This window comes from Mobula hypostoma, chromosome 12 (assembly GCF_963921235.1).
Source record: "Mobula hypostoma chromosome 12, sMobHyp1.1, whole genome shotgun sequence".
NCBI lineage: Eukaryota > Metazoa > Chordata > Chondrichthyes > Myliobatiformes > Myliobatidae > Mobula > Mobula hypostoma.
In genome coordinates, this window is record NC_086108.1 from 4,759,141 (window position 1) to 4,783,069 (window position 23,929).

The window sequence follows — 23,929 nt, forward strand, 5'->3', positions numbered from 1 at the left end:
TCATGCCGGCCTAACAAAGAACCTATCAAACTCTGCCTTAAGTATGTTCAATGACTCGGCCTGTGGCAATGAATTCCACAGATTCACCATCTTCTGGCTAGAAAAATTCCTTCTCATCACTATTCTGAAGGGACGTTCCTCTTTTCCGAGGATTTCTAACCTGGGGTCTGTGGACCTCTTGCTTAATGATATTGGACTACAGTATAATAAAGTGTAACATCCTGGGAAAGGTTTCACTGCTAATGTAAAGGTTTTTCTGCAGTAGCAGTGTTTGGGTTATGGCTAGAGATAACGGGGGCTTTGGAATGTGCACTGTCCAATGAACGGAGTGTTTTTTCTTGTTGTGTGCCTGACATTAAGGTGGTCTGGGTCTTCTGTTCAGTGGAAGATGGGGAGAGAAGATGCCTAAAAGGAGAGGTCATAGGCACCAGAAAGAAGTGGGCTTCGAGTGGGACTGGGAGTCGATGAAGCCCGGGGAAATTGATGGAGGACCAGTGGAAGGGAAACTGTGAGCTCCAACTTGTGCGTGTTAGACTGTTTCATTAAAATGGGCGCTTTTCTTTTTGTTTTACTTTACTAACCCTTTAGTCAAATTAAGAATTATAAAGCTAAATCATTTAATGGCATACTGTGTGTTATTTCGTGGTATTGATTTGTAACAGGGTAACACAACACACAGCATTCACCCAAACAGGAGGTTTTGTACCTCAATCTCACACGTTTGGTGGGGCCAGAGATTGTCTTCCCTAGACTTACGCCGTCGACAGAACCGGAGGGTTACAAAAGGTTGAGAACCCCTGCTCTATCGTGAGGCTGTTTCTTCTGGTTCTAAACCCTCCCACTATAGGAACCATCCTCTCCACATCCACTCCGTCTGGGCCTTTCAATATTCAATGTTTCAATGAGACTTCTTCTCCCCCACCTCCCTCCATTTTTCTAAACTCTAACGAGTACAGGCCCAAAGCCATCAAATGCTCCTCATATGTTAACCTTTTCATTCCTGGAGTCATCCTCTGGAAACCTCTCCAGAGCCAACGCACCTTTCCTTAGATAAGGGGCTCAAAACTGCTCACAAACTATACACAATGCTTTTCATCTAGGCATTTACAGGAAAATACAGAAATACAGTAGAATTTTATGAAAAACTACACATAAACAAAGACAGACAAACCAGTGTGCAAAAGACAAAATGTACAAATAAATAAATAATACCGAGAACATAAATTATAGAGTCATTGAAAGTGAATCAATCGGTCATGGAATTCAGAGTTAGGAGAATGAAGTTGCTCACATCAGTTCAGGAGCATGATGATTGAGGGGTAATAGCTGTTCCTGGACCTGGTGTTGTGGGTTCTAATGCCCCTCCACCACCTTCCTGATGAGAAGAGATGGTGGGCATCTTTGACGATGGATGCTGCTTTCTTGTGGCAGCACTCCATGTAGATGTGCTCAGTGGTGGCAGGGGGAGGGCTTTGCCTGTGATGGATTTGATTATATCCACCACTTTTTTGTAGAATTTTCCATTTCTGGGCAGTGCTATTTCTATACCTGTACTGTGCATCTTTAGAGGTCTGTCAGAGCTTTAGATGACATACCAAATCTACGCAAACTTCTAAGAAAGTAGAGGTGCTGTCGTGGCTTCTTTGTGATAACACTTATGCGCTGGTCCCAGGACAGATCTGAAATAATAATGTCAAGGAATTGAAAGTTACTGACCCTCTCCACCCCGATCCTGTAATGAGGACTGGCTCGTGGACCTCTGGTTTCTTCCTATAGTCAATGATCAGTTCTTCTCCATCCACTGTGGTCAATGTCCTTATGAGAGTAGAGGACTCTCTTCTCCCTCCCCCAACACCCTCCAGAACAATCTCTCCTGTGAGAACTCTATCTCTCTGGCTCAAACCTCATGTGGGTTTTGTGGATCCATTCCAGGCAGGACGAGAGTTATACCCTCAATCCATACCCCCAGATCAGGTCCATGTGAGCAGGAGGTATGAGAGCCGGCTACACCTCAGTTACATGAGTTCTCAAGTCTGGAGTTCATTGCCAAGTCCACAGCGGGGTTGGGGTCGATACCAAAGTCTGGAGCCCGAAGGTCAATTGGGAGTCCAGAGGTCAAAGCTCGGGGTCTGAGAGTTCACAGGGGAAGTTGGAGGCCTGCTGTCTGCAAGCCCTTTGGAGGCCGGAGGCCCAGCAGCATGTCCTTGGGTTGGAAGAAGCACGTCCTTGGGTGTGTATGTGTTGGGGGAGTTGTTGTTTTCTTGCTTGTCATGTTCTGTCTGTGGTGTTCTGTTGTTGTTACTTGTGCTGTTCTGCCAAACATTGTAGACATGCTGCACATGTGCAGGCTGCCCTGGCACATCTTTAAACAACCCAATTGCTGCATTTCACTGTCTGTTTTGATGTACATGTGATGAACTTAAAATTCCTGGGTGTTACCTGTCCTGGGCCCAACACATAAGTGCAGCTGCTTTGACAAACATCTATAGATGTGCAGTGAGAGTATATTGACCGGCTGCATCACAGCCTGGTAGGGAAATACTAATGCCCTTGAATGGAAAATCCTAAAATGACTAGCCAATTTAGCCCAGTACATCACAGGTAAAGCCCTCCCCACCATTAAGCATATCTACATGGAGAGTTGCAGGAAAGCAGCATCCATCATCAGGGACCCGCACCATCCAAGACCTGCTCTCTTCTTGCTGCTGCCATCAGGAGCCTCAGGACTCACGTCACCATGTTCAGGAACAATTACTACCCCTCAATCATCAGACTTTTGAACAAAAGGAGAGAAATTCACTCATCTTCACTTGTCTCATCATTGTAAAGTTCACCCAACCAATGGACTCTCAAGGGCTCCTCATATCACGTTCACGATACTTATTGCTATTTATTTATACTTGCATCTGCAGTTTGTTGTCTTCTGTACTCTGATTGAAAGCCCTAGATGGGTGGTCTTTCATTGATTATGTTATGGTTACTCTTCTATCGATTCATTGAGGATGTCCACAAGAATATGAATGTCAGGGTTGTACATGGTGACATGTATGTACTTTGATATAAAATTTACTTTGAACCTTGAACCTTGATTACTAAATGAATCTAAGTCTGAATCTGAAGGTACTTGGTTGAATCTGCTCCAGATTTGAGGAGGTTTTCAACCCTACTGAATGAGTTCATTTCATATCCTGAGCCCACAGTGAAGGACGGACACTATGCAAGAAGAAAGTGCTCCTTGTTGCAGTGGCCTGCTTTGGTTGCAGTCAATCACTTCAACACCCCCAGACGCCGTTCAGCCAGATATCTTCCAAAGAAAACAAATAAATAAAATGCAAGTCACGTGGAGGAGAAGTTGTTTGATGTGTGACTATTTGCAGACATGTAATCAACCAGATCAACTATAAACTGAACAGACTGAAGCACTCATTATCGAATTCACATCTGGAATCCAAATGTGCATTTTGTTCAACGTGATCAAGAAGAGAGATAAGCATTCCCTAGTAAAATTATATCCAAGTTTATTTTTATATAGTGTGTGGAATTGTAAAAACATCTCAAAATATAAGACATTCCTTTCAACTCCAAAGACTCCGAGTTCAAAGATGTTTGAACTAGAGAAGGCACATGGTAGTGTAGAACTAAGATTTTATGATTTAAAGATTAACTCTATTTGTCACATGTACCTCAATGACCAATAGTCTACGGATGTGCAGGTGCTGGTATGCTCTTGGCGCCAACAACTCATGAACCCTAACCATGGGATTCTGTGGAGAGCTGGTGCTGTAAAACACTGTGCTAACCATTTGCTACTGGGCCTCCCCTTTATGCCACCTCCCCACCCCCCTACGCTACTGTCGCTGGCTGTAAGGAGTTTGTATGTTCTCCCCATGAATGCGTGCATTTCCTCCGGGTGTTCCAGTTTGCTTCCACAGTCCAAAGGCATACTGATTGGTAGGTTAACTGGTCATTGTTAATTGCCCCATGATTAGTCTAGGTTTAAATCAGCTGCATCTCAATAATAAAAAAAAATTTCAGTAAATAAATCTGCAAAATAAAAATAAATAGACTTGGCGATTGTTACTTTAAAACTACTAGAAACCCACCTTTCTCATTCTAGAGTGGTTGACCCTTAATTACTGAGATGATCCTGATACAGATTCAAGGCAATCTGTATGAGTAAGAAATGTTGGTACTATCAGCAATATTCTCTCCCACTGAGCAGATAATGATCTACTCCTCTAATCTCTTTTTGCACTAACTGGACAGTAAGCAACTGCAATCAATTGAGAGAAATCCCCTGGGTCCCCTCCTCCTTCCCTTTCTCCTACGGTACACTCTCGTCTCCGATCAGATTCCTTCCTCTGCAACCCTTTACCTTTCCCACCCTTTTGGCTTTACCTATCACTTTCTATCTGCTTCCTCTCTCCCCACCTTTTTATTCCAGCGTCTTCCCCCTTCCTTCTCAGTCCTGATGAAGGGTCTCGGCCTGAATCGTCGACTCTCTACTCTTTTCATAAATGCTATATGACCTGCTCAGTTCCTCCAGCATTGTGTGTGTGTGGCTTTGGATTTCCAGTATCTGCAGGATTTCCCGTGTTAGTGAAATGAGTCATTTGCTTCAATGAGCAATAGTCCAAGGATGTGCAAGTGTCACCATGCTTCTGGCACCTACATAGCTTTCCCACAACTCACCAACCCTAACCATGGGATTATTTGCAATGTGGGTAGAAACCAGAGCACCCAGAAGAAACCCACACGGTCACAGAGAGAATGTACAAATTCTTTATAGACAATGGCTGGAATTGTGTTAACTGCTTTGCTATTGAACCACCCCTTTACACAACCACTCAGACCCTCTATGCTACTACTGGCTGTAAGACTTAACCCTTCACTTCATTGTCTGCTACCTTGGCCCTTAAGGAGAAATACTATACATGCTGGGTGGCGGGGTGGAGATACGTCTCTACCAAAGGAGGTGTAAGGTGCTCCCTCCCTCCGCTAACCTGCAGGTTAAGGTGTAGCACCTGCTTAGCCCCACTCACCCCCGATCACGCTCACGTGAAGCCATGGGGGCAGTATGGTCGTACGAGCAGCCGGTGCATATCACAAGACATGGTTATGTGACCACTGACACCAGGCAGACAGTCTCTGAAGAGTATTGATAATGGCTGGGGTTGCCCATCTTGTAAAGACACTGTCCAGAAGAAGTGGGCAGTGAGTACAGATCCAAAGCTGCCAACCCCCTTCATTCTCAGAATCATTCTCGTGTACCTCCTCTGGACACTCTCCAATGCCAAACCACTTCTACAGAAAAATTTGCCAAGAACAGTCCATATGACCCTAAGACATAGGAGCAGAATCAGGCCACTCAGCCCATCCAGTCTGCTCCACCATTCCATCATGGCTGATGCCAGATTCCACTCAACCCCATAGACCTGCCTTCTCACCATATCTTTTGAACCCTAACTGATGAAGAGACGACCAACTTCTGCCTTAAATATACACACGGACTTGGCTTCCACCGCACTCTGTGGCAGAGTATTCCACAGATTCACTACTCTCTGGCTAAAAAAAAAACCTTCCTTACGTCTGTTCTAAAGGCTCGCCCCCTCAATTTTGAGGCTGTGCCCTCTAGTTCTGGATACTCCCACCTCACAAAACATCCTCTCCACATCCACCCTATCTAGTCCTTTTCACACAAGATACTCTGCAGACGCTGGGGTCAAAGCAACACTAACAACACACTGGAGGAACTCAACAGGTCGGGCAGCATCCGTGGAAATGATCAGACAACATTTCGGGCCGGAACCCTTCGTCAAGACTGTAGGGGGAAGGGGCAGAGGCCCTATAAAGAAGGTGGGGGAGGGTGGGAAGGAGAAGGCTGGTAGGTTCCAGGTGAAAAACCAGTAAGGGGAAAGATAAAGGGGTGGGGGAGGGGAAGCAGGGAGGTGATAGGCAGGAAAGGTGAAGAAGGAATAGGGGAAAACACAATGGGTAGTAGAAGGAGGCGGAATTCTCCAACTTCCGGTAATTCCCTCCCCCTCCCTTCCCCTATCCCTATTTCACTCTGCCCCCGCCCCCAGCTGCCTGTCACCCCCCTCATGGTTCCGCCTCCTTCTACTATCCATTGTGTTTTCCCCTATTCCTTCTTCACCTTTCCTGCCTATCACCTCCCTGCTTCCCCTCCCCTTCCCCTTTATCTTTCCCCTTACTGGTTTTTCACCTGGAACCTACCAGCCTTCTCCTTCCCACCCCCCCCACCTTCTTTATAGGGCCTCTGCCCCTTCCCTCTTCAGTCCTGACGAAGGGTTCCAGCCCGAAACGTTCCTCCAGCGTGTTGTGAGTGTTGCCTAGTCCTTTTGACATTCAGTAGATTTCAAAGAGATCCTCCCACATTCTTCTAAATTCCAGTGAGTACAGGCCCAAAGCTGTCAAATGCTCCTCATGTGTTAACCCCTTCATTCTCAGAATCATCCTCATGAACCTCTTCTGGACTCTCTCCAATGACTATACATCCTTTCTGATATATGGTGTCCAAAACAGTTGACAATACTCCAAGTGCAGCCTGACTAGTGTCTTATAAATGCTCAGCATTATCTCCTTGCTTTTATATTCTATTCCCCATGAAATAAATGCCAGCATTGCATTTGCCTTCTTTACCAGAGACTCACCTGTAAATTAACTTTCTGTAAGTGTTGCATGAGGACTCCTAAGTCCCTCTGCACCTCTGATGTTTGAACCTACTCCCCATTTAGATAATAGTCCACATTATTGTTGCTTTTACCAAAATGCATTATCATACACTTCCTAACACTTTATTCCATCTGATACTTGTTTGCTCATTCTTCTAATATGTCTAAGTCCTGATGCAATCGCATTGCTTCCTCAGCACTAACTACCCCTCCTCCTATGTTCGTATCATCTGCAAACTTTGCCACAAAACCATTAATTCCATTATCCAAATCATTGACAAACAATGTGAAAAGCAGCGGTCCCAATACTGACCCCTGAGGAACACCACTAGTCACTGGCAGTGAACCAGAAAAGGCTCCTTTTATTCCTACTCTATCCATGCCAGTATCTTTCCTGTAACGCTATAGGACTTTATGTTGTTAAGTAGCCTCATATCTGGCACCTTATCAAATGTCTTCTGAAAATCCAAGTAAATGACATCCACTGACTCTCCTTCATCGACCCTGCTTGTTACTTTCTCAAAGAACTCTAACAGATTTGTCAGTCAAAATTTCCCTTTCCAGAAACCTCTTTCTAAAGATGTAATTCCACCTCTTACCAACAGAGCCACACCACCACCTATGCCTTCCTGCCTGTCCTTTCGATACAAGGTATATCCTTTGATGTTAAGCTCCCAACTATTGGCCTTCTTTCAACCACAACTCAATGATGCCCACAAAATGATACCAACCAATCTCTTAATTGTGCCAGGAGTTTGTCCAACTTATCCCGAATGCTGCGCACATTTAAATACAGCACCTTCAGTCCTGCAATGTTTGCCCTTTTGAATTTTGCCTCTGTGGTACAAATTAATTCTCTGTCTGCATTTGTACCCAGTCATTGGCTTGTCCTTCCTTACATTCATATTACACCCATCATCTACTGGTAAACCTGCTGGCTCATCCTCAGCTCTGTCATCCCGATTCCCATCCCCCTGCCATATTAGCTTAAACCACTCCCAACAGCTCCAGTAAATCTGCCCACAAGAATATTGGTCCCCCTTGGATTCGAGCGCATTCTGTCCCTTTTGTACCTGCCCCAGAAGAGGTCCCAATGATCCAGAAATCTGAATCCCTGCTCCCTGCTCCCTGCTCCAATTCTTCAGCCACGCATTTATCCTCCACCTCATTCTATTCCTCCTCACTCTCGCATGGTACAAACAGCAATCTGAGATTACTACCCTTGAGCGCCTGCTTCTCAGCTTCCTTCCTAACTCCCTTTATTCTTTTTTTCAGGACCTCCTCTCTTCTCTTTCCTATATCAGTGGTACCAATATGTACCATGGCTTCTGGCTGCTTATCCTCCCTTTTCAGGATATTGTGGATGCTTCCACATACACCTCAGACCCTGCACCTCAGGGACAAACTACCATCCGTGTTTCCTTTTTGCGTCCACAGAATCGATTATCCTTCCCCCTGACTATAGAGTCCCCTATAGCTGCTGCCACAGTTCCCCACGCTTCTCAGCCACAGGGCCAGACTCAGTGCCAGAGGCATGGCTGCTGTTGCTTCCCCCAAGTAAGTCCTCCCTGCCAAAAGTACTCAAAATGGAATACTAATTGTTGAGGGAGACAGCCACAGGGGTGCTCTCCACTATCTGACGTTCCCTGTTCCCTCTCCTGACAGTCATCCATTTATCTTTCTCCTGTAGGCTTGGGGTGACTACCTCCCTGTAATATCTGTCTATCATTTCTTCACTTTCCCTAACAAGCCAAAGGTCATCGAGCCCAGCTCCACTTCCAGTTCCTGTACTGTAATGATCTATGCTCTATGTTCTCTATGTTCTACCTTATTGGTAGGACTACATTTGAAGACCATCAGAACTGCAGCTGCCGAAACTGGAGTTTGTTGGATCATAGAAAGACTTGCATTTAACCTACTGCATATTCTTCCAAAATGTGTGTCAACTGGTTGTTGTGATGTGTCTAGTGTGGTAGTGTAGTGGGTAGTGCTTGTTGTTCTCGCTCTCAGCTTTCACGGCTGGCTTCCAGTCTTGTGAAAAGGACAGCTAAATGTGTAAGTCTCAACCTGCCAGTACACAGTCTCTCGGGGGGGGGGGGGGGCTACTGGTTAGGATTGAAGTAAGCTGCAGAGAGTTGTAAAATTAGTCAGTTCCATCATTATGGACCTCCACCACCAATAACATGTCTTTTTCTCATTGCTACCATCAGGAGCCTAAAGGCACACACTGAATATTTCAGGAACAGCTCCTTCCCCTCTGCCATCCAATTTCTGAATGAACACTACCTCACTACTTCATATTTCTATTTTTGTACTACTTACTTAATTTAACAATTTAATATATATATTTACTGTAATTCACGTTTTTTCCTCTATTATTATGTATTGCATTATACAGCTGCCACAAAGACAACAAATTTCGCAACATAGGCTGGTAATATTAAACCTGATTCTGATTCTAATTTTCCATCCAAAAACATCCCAATTGATTTCAAAGTCAAAAGTGGTTTCTTCTAGAATGCAAAACAGCTTAGCTTCAACCTGCTGAATTTGGAACACGTTCCACGGCCATTCAGAACAAGTTTGTGCTGTCAAATGGGGCTATAAATGGGCCACTTCGATGCACTTGAACAGGAGCTGGTGGCTTTTGAAGCGGTGCCGATTGAAAAAATGTTGCCAATTGTGCTTCATTTCCTCTCCTCCCCTTCAGTTTCGGCAAGACAAAACTAGCCCCATTACAGCGTGCCACACAAAAAGTTGAAAAGGCAGCTTTGTGTCCCAAGCAGTATTAGAAGAGAAATGAGACACAATGGAAGGGATTTAAAAAAATCCCAAATCATCTGGCATTCATTGGTCACGTCTGGGTACAAAGCCCTTTAAGCAATGAGCACACACTACATGCCACTCTGAACTTTTCAGTAAGTTCAGAGGACAAAGCTTCAAGCTAGAAAACATCTTCAAATACAAAAGAAGTGAATAAATCTCTCCAGCCTCAGTTAAACACCTGAGCATCATCCACATCATGATCAATTGAAAGGCCAGGCTGCAGATTTACAACATGACTTTAAACAGGAACAGGATCCCTTGATCCCATTCCACTGTTGCAATTTCCCCTCCTCTTTTCGTATCCTTTCATTTCTTGTTCATGCAACAATCCATCAATCTGATTTGAGCATTCACAGCACGGACAGAGAACTTGCAACGTTCTTAGTGAGTGAAAAGGTGTCTCATCTAAACGACCAACTCCTTTATCTGTAACCCTTGTTTCTGGTAACAAGAATCTTGCTTGAGAACACCAAATAGACTTACAGATCATTGCAGCACAGCAAAAGACCCTTTGGTCCATCTAGTCCCTGCTGAATTAGGAGTTTACGGAGAATTGGTATGTCACCAAAAGCACTCACAAGCTTCTACAGATGTTCCGTGGCCAGCACTCTAACTGGCTGCATTGCAGTTCGCCATGGCAGGGCGGGGGGGCGGGGGGGGGGCTACGGCACAACATTGAAATAAGCATCAGAGAGTTATGACCTTAGTCAGCTCCATCATGGACACTAGACTCGTTCATAGTATCCAGGGCATCTTCAAGGAGCGATGCCTCAGAAAGGAGGCATCCATTATTAAGGGCCCCATCACCCAGGACGTGCCCTCTTCTCATTACTACCATCAGGGAGGAGGTACAGGAAACTGAAGACACACACTCAATGATTCAGGAACAGCTTCTTCCCCTCTGCTATCCGATTTCTGAATGGACACTGAACCCATGAACACTATGTCACTACTTTTTAAAAGTTTTAATTTTTGAACTAATTTAATTGAACTATTTAATATACATATATTCACTGTAATTTACAGTTGTTTTTCTCTGTTATTACGTATTAAATTGTATTGTACTGCTGTCGCAAAGACAACAAATTCCACGACATAGGCCTGTGATATTAAATCTGATTTTGACTTATCCAAGTTTCTCTGAAATGTTGAAATCGAACCCCCATCCACTACTCTTCCTGGCAGCTCGTTGCGCATTCTCACCACCCTTGACTCTTGGTATCTAACCCGTCAATCCTTCGCAGAATCGTACACATTTCAATACAATCCCTCTTACTCTCCTAATCCCTACTGAATGGAGACTAGTTCTATTTCTTTGTTAGAAGCATTGAATTTGCCAAAATTCAAACTGAAATCTAGAAATTTGACCTACTGGTAATATGACACCTACTGTGATCTTAAAACCATTTTAAATACCTTACAATTCAAAGATTCAATGGCTCACTTTAATATCAGAGAATGTATACAGTATACAACCTGAAATTCTTACTCTTCACAGATATCCACCAAAAGAAAACCCACAAGAAATGAATGACAGAAAAATATGAGGCCCTCTCCCCCAATGCACAAGCATCCCCTCACCTCCCCCACTTGCTCCAGCAAAATCATTAACCCCCTCCACCCCCACTCTGCAATAGCGAAGCCCTCAGAGACTATGATCTAGAATCCATCGAAAAACACAGTCCGTCCTAAAACTTCGACATCTCAACCAGGCTTTCTCTCTCACTGACGAGGGAGAGAGATATCGCTCCTGCAACAAACCCCTTCCCTCTCCCTCCTGCTACAATCTGCCCCTCCTGCAGCACTTATTCAAGTTCCCCTGACTTGAGGACCAAAAGGAAGGAGAGGAAGGGAACAGGAGGAGCAGAAGGAGGAGGGGGGAGGAGAGGGGAAAAGGAGGGGACAGGGAGGGAGAGGGGGAAGGAGGAGAGGGGGAGTGGGGGAGGGAGAGGGAGGGAAGGGGAGAGGGTGGGGAGGGGAGAGGGTGGGGAGAGGAGAGGGAGGAGGAGGAGGAGGGGAAGATAGGGAGGAGGAGAGGAGGGGGTGAGAGGGAGGGGAAAGGGGAAGGAGGGAGAGGGAGGGGAGGGGGAAGATGGGGAGGAGGAGAGGGGGAGGGAGAGGGGGAGAGGGAAGATGGGGAGGAGGGGGGAGAGGGAGAGGGGGAGAGGGAAGATGGGGAGGAGGAGAGGGGGAGGGAGAGGGGGAGAGGGAAGATGGGGAGGAGGAGAGGGGGAGGGAGAGGGGGAGAGGGAAGATGGGGAGGAGGGGGGAGAGGGAGAGGGGGAGAGGGAAGATGGGGAGGAGGGGGGAGAGGGAGAGGGGGAGAGGGAAGATGGGGAGGAGGAGAGGGGGAGGGAGAGGGGGAGAGGGAAGATGGGGAGGAGGAGAGGGGGAGGGAGAGGGGGAGAGGGAAGATGGGGAGGAGGAGAGGGGGAGGGAGAGGGGGAGAGGGAAGATGGGGAGGAGGGGGGAGAGGGAGAGGGGGAGAGGGAAGATGGGGAGGAGGAGAGGGGGAGGGAGAGGGGGAGAGGGAAGATGGGGAGGAGGAGAGGGGGAGGGAGAGGGGGAGAGGGAAGATGGGGAGGAGGAGAGGGAGAGGGAGAGGGAGGGGAGGGGGAAGATGGGGAGGAGGAGAGGGGGAGGGAGAGGGGGAGAGGGAAGATGGGGAGGAGGAGAGGGGGAGGGAGAGGGGGAGAGGGAAGATGGGGAGGAGGGGGGAGAGGGAGAGGGGGAGAGGGAAGATGGGGAGGAGGAGAGGGGGAGGGAGAGGGGAGAGGGAAGATGGGAGGAGGGGGGAGAGGGAGAGGGAGGGGAGGGGGAAGATGGGGAGGAGGAGAGGGGGAGGGAGAGGGGGAGAGGGAAGATGGGGAGGAGGGGAGAGGGAGAGGGGGAGAGGGAAGATGGGGAGGAGGAGAGGGGGAGGGAGAGGGGGAGAGGGAAGATGGGGAGGAGGGGGAGAGGGAGAGGGAGGGGAGAGGGAAGATGGGGAGGAGGAGAGGGGGAGGGAGAGGGGGAGAGGGAAGATGGGGAGGAGGAGAGGGGGAGGGGAGGGGGAGAGGGAAGATGGGGAGGAGGAGAGGGAGAGGGAGAGGGAGGGGAGGGGGAAGATGGGGAGGAGGAGAGGGGGAGGGAGAGGGGGAGAGGGAAGATGGGGAGGAGGAGAGGGAGAGGGAGAGGGAGGGGAGGGGGAAGATGGGGAGGAGGAGAGGGGGAGGGAGAGGGGGAGAGGGAAGATGGGGAGGAGGAGAGGGAGAGGGAGAGGGAGGGGAGGGGGAAGATGGGGAGGAGGAGAGGGGGAGGGAGAGGGGGAGAGGGAAGATTCGGAGGAGGAGAGGGGGAGGGAGAGGGGGAGAGGGAAGATGGGGAGGAGGAGAGGGAGAGGGAGAGGGAGGGGAGGGGGAAGATGGGGAGGAGGAGAGGGGGAGGGAGAGGGGGAGAGGGAAGATGGGGAGGAGGAGAGGGGGAGGGAGAGGGGGAGAGGGAAGATGGGGAGGAGGAGAGGGGGAGGGAGAGGGGGAGAGGGAAGATGGGGAGGAGGAGAGGGGGAGGGAGAGGGGAGAGGGAAGATGGGGAGGAGGAGAGGGGGAGGGAGAGGGGGAGAGGGAAGATGGGGAGGAGGGGGGAGAGGGAGAGGGAGGGGAGGGGGAAGATGGGGAGGAGGAGAGGGGGAGGGAGAGGGGGAGAGGGAAGATGGGGAGGAGGAGAGGGGGAGGGAGAGGGGGAGAGGGAAGATGGGGAGGAGGGGGGAGAGGGAGAGGGGGAGAGGGAAGATGGGGAGGAGGAGAGGGGAAGGGAGAGGAAGGGGAGGGGGAAGATGGGGAGGAGGAGAGGGGGAGGGAGAGGGGGAGAGGGAAGATGGGGAGGAGGAGAGGGGGAGGGAGAGGGGGAGAGGGAAGATGGGGAGGAGGAGAGGGGGAGGGAGAGGGAGGGGAGGGGGAAGATGGGGAGGAGGAGAGGGGGAGGGAGAGGGGGAGAGGGAAGATGGGGAGGAGGAGAGGGGGAGGGAGAGGGGGAGAGGGAAGATGGGGAGGAGGAGAGGGGGAGGGAGAGGGGGAGAGGGAAGATGGGGAGGAGGAGAGGGGGAGGGAGAGGAAGGGGAGGGGGAAGATGGGGAGGAGGAGAGGGGGAGGGAGAGGGGGAGAGGGAAGATGGGGAGGAGGAGAGGGGGAGGGAGAGGGGGAGAGGGAAGATGGGGAGGAGGAGAGGGGGAGGGAGAGGGGGAGAGGGAAGATGGGGAGGAGGAGAGGGGGAGGGAGAGGGGGAGAGGGAAGATGGGGAGGAGGAGAGGGGGAGGGAGAGGGGGAGAGGGAAGATGGGGAGGAGGAGAGGGGGAGGGAGAGGGGGAGAGGGAAGATGGGGAGGAGGAGAGGGGGAGGGAGAGGGGGGAGAGGGAAGATGGGGAGGAGGGGGGAGAGGGAGAGGGAGAGAGGGAAGATGGGGAGGAGGGGGGGAGGGAGAGGGGGAGAGGGAAGATGGGGAGGAGGAGAGGGGGAGGGAGAGGGGGAGAGGGAAGATGGGGAGGAGGAGAGGGGGAGGGAGAGGGGGAGAGGGAAGATGGGGAGGAGGAGAGGGGGAGGGAGAGGAAGGGGAGGGGGAAGATGGGGAGGAGGAGAGGGGGAGGGAGAGGGGGAGAGGGAAGATGGGGAGGAGGAGAGGGAGAGGGAGAGGGAGGGGAGGGGGAAGATGGGGAGGAGGGGGGAGAGGGAGAGGGAGAGAGGGAAGATGGGGAGGAGGAGAGGGGGAGGGAGAGGGGGAGAGGGAAGATGGGGAGGAGGAGAGGGGGAGGGAGAGGGGGAGAGGGAAGATGGGGAGGAGGAGAGGGAGAGGGAGAGGGAGGGGAGGGGGAAGATGGGGAGGAGGAGAGGGGGAGGGAGAGGGGGAGAGGGAGAGGGAGGGGAGGGGGAAGATGGGGAGGAGGGGGGAGAGGGAGAGGGGGAGAGGGAAGATGGGGAGGAGGAGAGGGAGAGGGAGAGGGAGGGGAGGGGGAAGATGGGGAGGAGGAGAGGGAGAGGGAGAGGGAGAGGGGGAGAGGGAGAGGGAGGGGAGGGGGAAGATGGGGAGGAGGGGGAGAGGGAGAGGGGGAGAGGGAAGATGGGGAGGAGGAGAGGGGGAGAGGGAGAGGGGGAGAGGGAAGATGGGGAGGAGGAGAGGGAGAGGGAGAGGGAGGGGAGGGGGAAGATGGGGAGGAGGAGAGGGGGAGGGAGAGGGGGAGAGGGAGGGGGAGGGGAGGGGGAAGATGGGGAGGAGGGGGGAGAGGGAGAGGGAGAGGGGGAGAGGGAAGATGGGGAGGAGGAGAGGGGGAGAGGGAGAGGGGGAGAGGGAAGATGGGGAGGAGGAGAGGGGGAGGGAGAGGGGGAGAGGGAAGATGGGGAGGAGGGGGGAGAGGGAGAGGGAGAGAGGGAAGATGGGGAGGAGAGGGGGAGAGGGAAGATGGGGAGGAGGAGAGGGGGAGGGAGAGGGGGAGAGGGAAGATGGGGAGGAGGAGAGGGGGAGGGAGAGGGGGAGAGGGAAGATGGGGAGGAGGGGGGAGAGGGAGAGGGAGGGGAGAGGGAAGATGGGGAGGAGGAGAGGGAGAGGGAGAGGGAGGGGAGGGGGAAGATGGGGAGGAGGAGAGGGGGAGGGAGAGGGGGAGAGGGAAGATGGGGAGGAGGAGAGGGAGAGGGAGAGGGAGGGGAGAGGGAAGATGGGGAGGAGGGGGGAGAGGGAGAGGGGGAGGGGGAAGATGGGGAGGAGGAGAGGGGGAGGGAGAGGGGGAGAGGGAAGATGGGGAGGAGGAGAGGGAGAGGGAGAGGGAGGGGAGAGGGAAGATGGGGAGGAGGGGGGAGAGGGAGAGGGGGAGAGGGAAGATGGGGAGGAGGAGAGGGGGAGGGAGAGGGGGAGAGGGAAGATGGGGAGGAGGGGGGAGAGGGAGAGGGAGGGGAGGGGGAAGATGGGGAGGAGGAGAGGGGGAGGGAGAGGGGGAGAGGGAAGATGGGGAGGAGGAGAGGGGGAGGGAGAGGGGGAGAGGGAAGATGGGGAGGAGGAGAGGGGGAGGGAGAGGGGGAGAGGGAAGATGGGGAGGAGGAGAGGGGGAGGGAGAGGGGGAGAGGGAAGATGGGGAGGAGGGGGAGAGGGAGAGGGAGGGGAGAGGGAAGATGGGGAGGAGGAGAGGGAGAGGGAGGGGAGGGGGAAGATGGGGAGGAGGAGAGGGGGAGGGAGAGGGGGAGAGGGAAGATGGGGAGGAGGAGAGGGAGAGGGAGAGGGAGGGGAGAGGGAAGATGGGGAGGAGGGGGAGAGGGAGAGGGGGAGAGGGAAGATGGGGAGGAGGAGAGGGGGAGGGAGAGGGGGAGAGGGAAGATGGGGAGGAGGAGAGGGAGAGGGAGAGGGAGGGGAGAGGGAAGATGGGGAGGAGGGGGGAGAGGGAGAGGGGGAGAGGGAAGATGGGGAGGAGGAGAGGGGGAGGGAGAGGGGGAGAGGGAAGATGGGGAGGAGGGGGGAGAGGGAGAGGGAGGGGAGGGGGAAGATGGGGAGGAGGAGAGGGGGAGGGAGAGGGGGAGAGGGAAGATGGGGAGGAGGAGAGGGGGAGGGAGAGGGGGAGAGGGAAGATGGGGAGGAGGAGAGGGGGAGGGAGAGGGGGAGAGGGAAGATGGGGAGGAGGGGGGAGAGGGAGAGGGGGAGAGGGAAGATGGGGAGGAGGGGGGAGAGGGAGAGGGGGAGAGGGAAGATGGGGAGGAGGAGAGGGGGAGGGAGAGGGGGAGAGGGAAGATGGGGAGGAGGGGGGAGACTTCTTTTGGTAGCAGCATACACTGCTGTCTCGATGTTTCAATCTCTCGTAACGTTTTAGGCGGTGACATCGACGAGGAATTGGGTCATCCACAGGGCCGCACCCCTAAGATATTAAATATCTTAATTTGAAAATAGCAATATGCTGTCAACAGAGCCTAAACCCAGCTCTCTCTTATAAACGTTCCAATCAGGGGTAGCAAGGTAGTAGGTGCCGGAAATCCAAAGCATACAAACACACACAAGACTGAGCAGGCCAGGCAGCATCTATGGAAAAGAGTAAACTGTTGACGTTTTGTGCTGAGACCTTTCATCAGGAGTGAGGTAGTGTTTATGAGTTCAATGTCCATTTAGAAATTGAATGGCAGAGGAGAAGAAGCTGTTCCTGAATCACTGAGTGTGCGACTTCAGGCTTCTGTACCTCCTTCCCAACGATAACAATGAGAAGAGGGACAATCGCTTTAGAGCTCCAGTAATCACCGAGTGGGGTTTGATTCCTGCTGTAGGTAAGGAGTTTTGACATTTTCCCTGTGGGTGCTCTGGTACCCTCCCACAGTGCAGAGTTGTACAGGTTAGGGTTGGTAAGTTTGTAGACATGCTCCGTTGGTGCTGGAAGCGTGGCGACACTTGCTGCCCCAGCAAATCCTCAGGCTGCGCTGGTTGTTGGCGCATTTCACTATATGTTTTGAAGCACATGTGACAAATAAAACTAATCTTTTAAAGTTAATCTTTAATTGGCTTGTTCGCAGTAAAGGTTATACCTGGCAAACACTCTTCATCATCTGAAAGTCAAAAACAAATTTACTCCCATTTCCCGATTCCAAACAGTATCTGTGCTAAACTTTCCATTGACTTTATTCATCTCAGTCGAAGAGGGATACCTAACAGACTGCCACTCCTAGCACGGTATCAGACTCAACAGGATGAGAAGCTTGCTGGGCTGGGTAAGCTTTTGAAAGCAGCCACACTTCCACACACAGGCGGGAAGGAGACCGGTCACATGATTGATTGAGTAACCCTGGCGTTATGCACTGCATAATAATCCCAGGGATAGGCATCATTTCCCAACCTTCAAGTTCCTGGAAATTGTGGCTGCATCCCAGCAGTGCAGGTTTACATAAGAGTTGAGCCTTGTCTCTAAACCTGAAGGATGAGTTTGGGTTGTTTGTATAATCTCCTTCAGGTTTTGACATTAATTTGCAAGGATTACAACGTGCTCTCTACTTTAGAGTGAAGAAAGTAGCTCTTAGCCACATCAAGATCGAAGTGAAGATATGCTTCCTCACTGTGGTCGAGGGCAGGGTCAGGATGCTTGACAATGGCACCCCTCTGTAAGCATCCGAGAATTCACAGGGGAATCATCAAGCCCACAGGCAGAAGTGACTCAAGCAGTTGTTACATGAAGTTAGTCTAAACTTATTCTCAATTAAAGCCATATGGGTTCGGGATTGTAAACCCATCAACTGAGGTGTCCCAAGAAATGGATGCAGCTCCTGGCATCTCCCTTGCCATTCGATGGAAACATTGAGACAGCGCGTGCGGCTGTCGGAGGCCTCCGTACCTCAGCAATCATGCTCTCTCTCTCTCTCTCTCGATGGTGAGACAGAGTTTGCTGATTCTCAACTCAGGGGAACTCGCAATAAGCAAAGCTGCAGACTGTAACATTGAAACAGCGAGCTGTTTGATGGCCTCCCCTCTTGCTGTGGCAGGAGCGATATCTCTCTCTCCCTCTCGAGGGACAGAGAGAGACTGACTGAGATGTTGAAGTGTTGGGAGGGACCGTTTTTTTTTGATTGACTCTAGATCAAGGTCTCTTTGGGGACTTTGCTACTGCTTGCATGGTGGGTGGTGGTGGGGTGTGATACTTTCGGCTGCTTGTGCGTGGGAGGGGAAGGGGGTCTTTGGGGTTCTAATCTTTTTTCTGTCACTCATTCTTTGGGGTTTTTTCTCTCTGTTTCATGGATGTCTGTGAAGAGTAAGGATTTCAGGTTGTATACTGTATCTATCCTTGGACATTAAATTGAATCATTGAATCATTCAATAAAAACACGACAGATTGTTTCCTTCAGGCCCTGGTGATGTGGGTGATTGTCCTGCTGCTGTGTAACCCCTAGAACATATTTTCAATTCTGACCCCAGCCTCTGTTTCTGTGTACCTTTTTATGCTGGCATCTTCCCCTTCCTTCTCAGTCATGAAGAAGGGTCTCAGCCCAAAACGTCAGCTGTTTATTCATTTCCACGGACGCTGCTCAACCTGCTGAGTTCCTCCGGCATTTTGCAACTACTGTTAACGTGGAGTTTGCATGTTGAAGATCGGAAGAATATTAGCTTTATTTGTCTCATGTATTTTGGAGATTACAGTGAAATGCATCATTTGTGTCAAATCAAATGAGTGAGGATTACGCTAGGCAGCCCCCGAGTGTTGCCACACTTCCAGAGTCAGTACAGCCTGCCCACAGTTACTAACCCTAACTGGTACATCTTTGGAATGTGGGAGGAAACTGAAGCACCCGGAAGAAACACACGCGGCCGCAGGGAGAACATACAATCTCATTACAGATGGGAGGTGGGAACTGAATCCCGATTAGTGATCGCTGGGGTTATAAAGCATATGCGCTAACTGTGCTGCACATGTTCTGTGAGTACCAATACTAAGGCAACGAACAGATGGAGACTATGTTGGCTGACTGAAGAGCCTTGCACTCAAAGATATGGTATATAAGTCCCTGATGAAGCCCAAAGCATTGACGGCTTATTCCCCTCCATAGACACTGCCTAAACATCAGCATTTTGTATGTGTTACTCTGGACTTCCAGCGCCTGCACAATCTCTTGAGTTTATGGTCTAAAAATTAGATCCTTGCCTTTCAGAAGCAAAGCTTCTACACAAAGGTGGGTGAAGTTTTGATCTCTTCCACTAGAGAGAATTAACATTCAATTCAATTCAAGTTTACTTGTCATTCAACCATACATGAACGCCCATGAATACAAAAGCAAAATAGGGTACAGGATCTCCTGTAGAGACTGCAACAAGAACTATGTCGGGCAGACAGGATGTAAACTCTAAACTCGTTTACGGGAACACAAACTGGTGGTATGGAGACATGATCCACTGTCGCTGATCTCAGTACATGAAGACCGAGAAAGACACGACTTTAACGGTACACTGCAGAGTTTCTGGTGCAGGCAAACACGAAGCAAGCAGGAGAACCTTTAGAAGTGTGGTTCTCTTCTTATAATTCCGTAAACAAACCTATCAAGATAGACACCAAATACAAACCCTTAAGAGCCAAAGAAACATGAGTCAATAGAATTCAAAGGTTATCTGATGGGGTAGCCAATCAGGACCGAGGCAAGCGAAAGAGGGCCTATATAAAGGTGAGTACTCCCACACAGAAACACCAGTTACTGTGCACTGAGGTTGTAACCTCGACTGGTGATGAAATGTCTGCAGCTAGTTGCCAAGCCCAGCGAGCACCACAACATCAAACCCATGAATACAACCAAACAGCATTACTCTGGGGCCAAGGCGCAAAACACTGTACCAACAGTCACACACAGCACAAGGTACATATAACACATATAAAATATCAGTAAAACACAGTCACACACACAAAAAAAATTATGGTCCACTGCACCGGATCCAGCTAGGACGCGATGCTACACCACCCCCCAGCACTCCTGTGGAGCACACTGACTCTGACGCCTCTCTCCTGGGCTGCTGCAAACAGAAGACACCATGGTCTGAAGTCGAGTCCTTGCTATGACTGAGGCTACACAGATCCCCCCCGACTACCTCTGCATCTGCCAATAAACCAATGAATTCTGCATCAACAATGTCCAGCAGGGTCTTGCGATCACAAGAAAAGCAGCTAAGGCAAGCACCTGCCGTTACGACTGCACACCTCCTTCAAGCAGCACTCCTCTGACACCTCTCTGTCTCAGGCAGCAGCACGATATACACCAAGTCCAGCTCTTTTAACTTCTCTGCCAACAAGCATCCCACTGATAGGGTAGGCCTGCAGCACTTCCAAGTTTTCAATGTCCTCCCGGGTCTTGCGATCATAAGTTTACAGGAGCCAATACCAGCTCTGGTTGGCCTGAGTGCACCGCCATCTTACCAGAAATACTGAGTTACTTGTAAATGTCATGTATTTTTTTACATAAACATTTTATTAAGTAATGGTAAATGGAATCAGTTCACAGAGCTGACACAAACTCACTAAATAGTTCCTATCAAATGACTTAAGTGGTTCAATTTAATATCACATACAACCTAAAATTCTTACTCTTCACAGACATTCACAAAATAAGAAATCCCAGGGAATGAATGATAGAAACGTCCTCCCCCTCCCATCATACAAACAGCAGTAGAAGCATCAACCCTGCCCCTCCCCCTTCCTCCACTCACACTCCCCCCACCCCCCAAACCATGCATGCAATAGCAGAAGCGACCTTCTAAGAGACCTTGATCAGGAAGCCTTCAAAAACTACAGTCCACAACCCAGGTCACTCTCCTACCACAACGAGAGTGGAGACAGGTGACTCGCTATTTCCACGTTACAATCTCAAAGTCAAAGATCCAAACAGTGCCTTTCCTCTTCCTTCATCGTTTTGACTTCAACAGCAGTAAGGTAATGTCGCCATTCTATAAAACCCTGGTTAGACCACACTTGGAATATTGCGTTCAGTTCTGTTTGCCCCATTATAGAAAGAATGTGGAAGCTTTAGAGAGGCTGTAGAGAAGATTTACCAGGATGCTGTCTGGATTAGAGAGCACTTCTTATCAAGATAGCCTGAGCGAACTAGGGCTTTTCTCTTTGGAGTGAAGGAGAAGAGAGATGACTTGATAGAGATGTACAAGATGGTACAGTTGAGCGGACAGCCAGAGATCTTTTCTCGGGGTGGAAACGGCAAAATGAAGAGGACATAATTTTAAGGTGTTTGGAAGAGATTACAGGGGGGAGGTCAGAGGTAAGTTTTTTTTTTACACATAGGGTGGTGGGTAAATGGAATGTACAAACAGGGGCCATGGTAGAGGCAGATACATTAGGGACAGAGGGTGGTGAATCTGTGGAATTTGTTGCCACGGGCGGCAGTGGAGGTGAAGTCATTGGGTGTATTTAAGGCAGAGATTGATAGGTATCTGAGTAGCCAGGGCATCAAGGGTTACGGTGAGAAGGCGAGGGAGTGGGACTAAATAGGAGAATGGATCAGCTCATGATAAAATGGCGGAGCAGACTCGAATGGCCGACTTCTGCTCCTTTGTCTTATGGTCTTATGGACATTCAAGAAACTCTTAAGATAGGCACATGGAGGATAGAAAAATGGAGGGCTATGTGGGAGGGAAGGGTTAGATTGATCTTAGAGTAGATTAAAGGGTTAGCAAGGTAGCGATTAGTTAGCACAACACTTTACAGTACCGGCAACCCGGCGTCAATTCCTGCTGCTGCCTGTAAGGAGTTTGTACGTTCTCCCTGTGACTGTGTGGGTTTCCTCTGGGTGCTCCAGTTTCCTCCCACAGTCCAAAGACGTACTGGTAGGTAGGTTAATTGCACATTGTAAATTGTCCCGTGATTAGGCAGCTTGCTGGGTGGTGTGGCTTGAAGGGCCGGAAGGGCCTATTCCCTGTTGTATCCCAATAAACAAATACAGTGGTATGCAAAAGTTTGGGCACCCATGGTCAAAATTTCTCTTACTGTGAATAGCTAAGTGAGTAAAATATGACCTGATTTCCAGAAGGCATAAAGTTAAAGATGACACATTTCTTTACTATTTTAAGCAAAATTACTTTTTTATTTCCATCTTTTACAGTTTCAAAATAACAAAAAAGGAAAAGGGCCCAAAGCAAAAGTTTGTGCACCCTGCATGGTCAGTACTTAGTAACACCAGCTTTGGCAAGTATCACAGCTTGTAAATGCTTTTTGTAGCCAGCTAAGAGTCTTTCAATTCTTGTCTGGGGGATTTTTGCCCATTCTTCCTTGCAAAAGGCTTCTAGCTCTGTGAGATTCTTGGGCTGTCTTGCATGCACTGCTCTTCTGAGGTCTATCCACAGATTTTCAATGATGTTTAGATCGGGGGATTGTGAGGGTCATGGCAAAACCCTCAGCTTGCGCCTCTCTTGAGGTAGTCCATTGTGGATTTTGAGGTGTGTTCAGGATCATTATCCTGTTGTAGAAGCCATCCTCTTTTCATCTTCAGCTTCTTTACAGACGGTGTGATGTTTGCTTCCAGAATTTGTTGGTATTTAATTGAATTCATTCTTCCCTCTACCAGTGAAATGTTCCCCATGCCACTGGCTGCAACACAAGCCCAAAGCATGATCGATCCACCCCCGTGCTTAACAGTTGGAGAGGTGTTCTTTTCATGAAATTCTGCACCCTCTTTTCTCCAAACATACCTTTGCTCATTGCGGCTAAGAAGTTCTATCTTAACTTCATCAATCAGTCCACAGGACTTGTTTCCAAAATGCATCAGGCTTGTTTAGATGTTCCTTTGCAAACTTCTGACGCTGAATTTTGTGGTGAGGACGCAGGAAAGGTTTTCTTCTGATGACTCTTCCATGAAGGTCATATTTGTGCAGGTGTCGCTGCACAGTAGAACAGTGCACCACCACTCCAGAGTCTGCTAAATCTTCCTGAAGGTCTTTTGCAGTCAAACGGGGGTTTTGATTTGCCTTTCTAGCAATCCTACGAGCAGTTCTCTCGGAAAGTTTTCTTGGTCTTCCAGACCTCAGCTTGACCTCCACTGTTCCTGTTAACTGCCATTTCTTAATAACATTACAAACTGAGGAAACGGCTACCTGAAAACGCATTGCTATCTTCTTATAGCTTTCTCCTGCTTTGTGGGCATCATTTATTTTAATTTTCAGAGTGTTAGGCAGCTGCCTAGAGGAGCCCATGGCTGCTGATTGTTGGGACAAGGTTTGAGGAATCTGGGTATTTATAAAGCTTTGAAATTTGCATCACCTGGCCTTTCCCAACGATGACTGTGAACAAGCCATAGCCCTAACAAGCTAATTAAGGTCTGAGACCTCGGTAAAAGTTATCTGAGAGCTCAAATCTCTTTGGGTGCCCAAACTTTGGCATGGTGCTCCCTTCCTTTTTTTCACTCTAAAATTGTACAAAACAAAAATAATACACAAATCTTGCTTAAAATGTTGAAAAGAACGTTTCATCTTTAACTTCATGACTTTTGGAGATCTGTTAATCTTCTACTCACTTAACTACTCACAGTAACAGAAATTTTTATTTGTAAATAAATAAATATCGTGGGCCAAAGGGTTGTATTGTACTGTGCTGTGCTATGTTCTAATGCAGGAGTTCCCCACCTGAGGTCCACAGACCCCTCAGTTAATGGCAATGGTCCATGGCATAAAAAAAGGGCTGAACCCCTGTTCCAAGGGTACTAAGGGATTATGGAAAACAGATCAATGGAGTCAGGCCAGAGTCAGCACGATCTCACTAAATGACAGGAGAGAGTCAAAGAGCCTAAAGAATTCTTTCAATTTCCTTCATCGTATATGCAAGCAGTAAAACGAGGCTGTTGATTATACTGTGGGGGATACACTTTAGGCTGGGGGAGGAGGGAAACCCATAGAGTCCAGGAACAGGCCAAATTAATGTTCGTGACTTGAGTTAAAATACTTTG

The 23,929-nt window shown here is 49.5% G+C and overlaps 1 protein-coding gene across 16 annotated transcripts in view; it reads right to left on the reverse strand.

Moving 5' to 3' along the window:
- sipa1l3 (signal-induced proliferation-associated 1 like 3) overlaps window positions 1-23,929 on the reverse strand; it is a 415,438-nt gene that overhangs the window by 131,873 nt on the left and 259,636 nt on the right. The gene's annotated exons all lie outside the window — the stretch shown is intronic.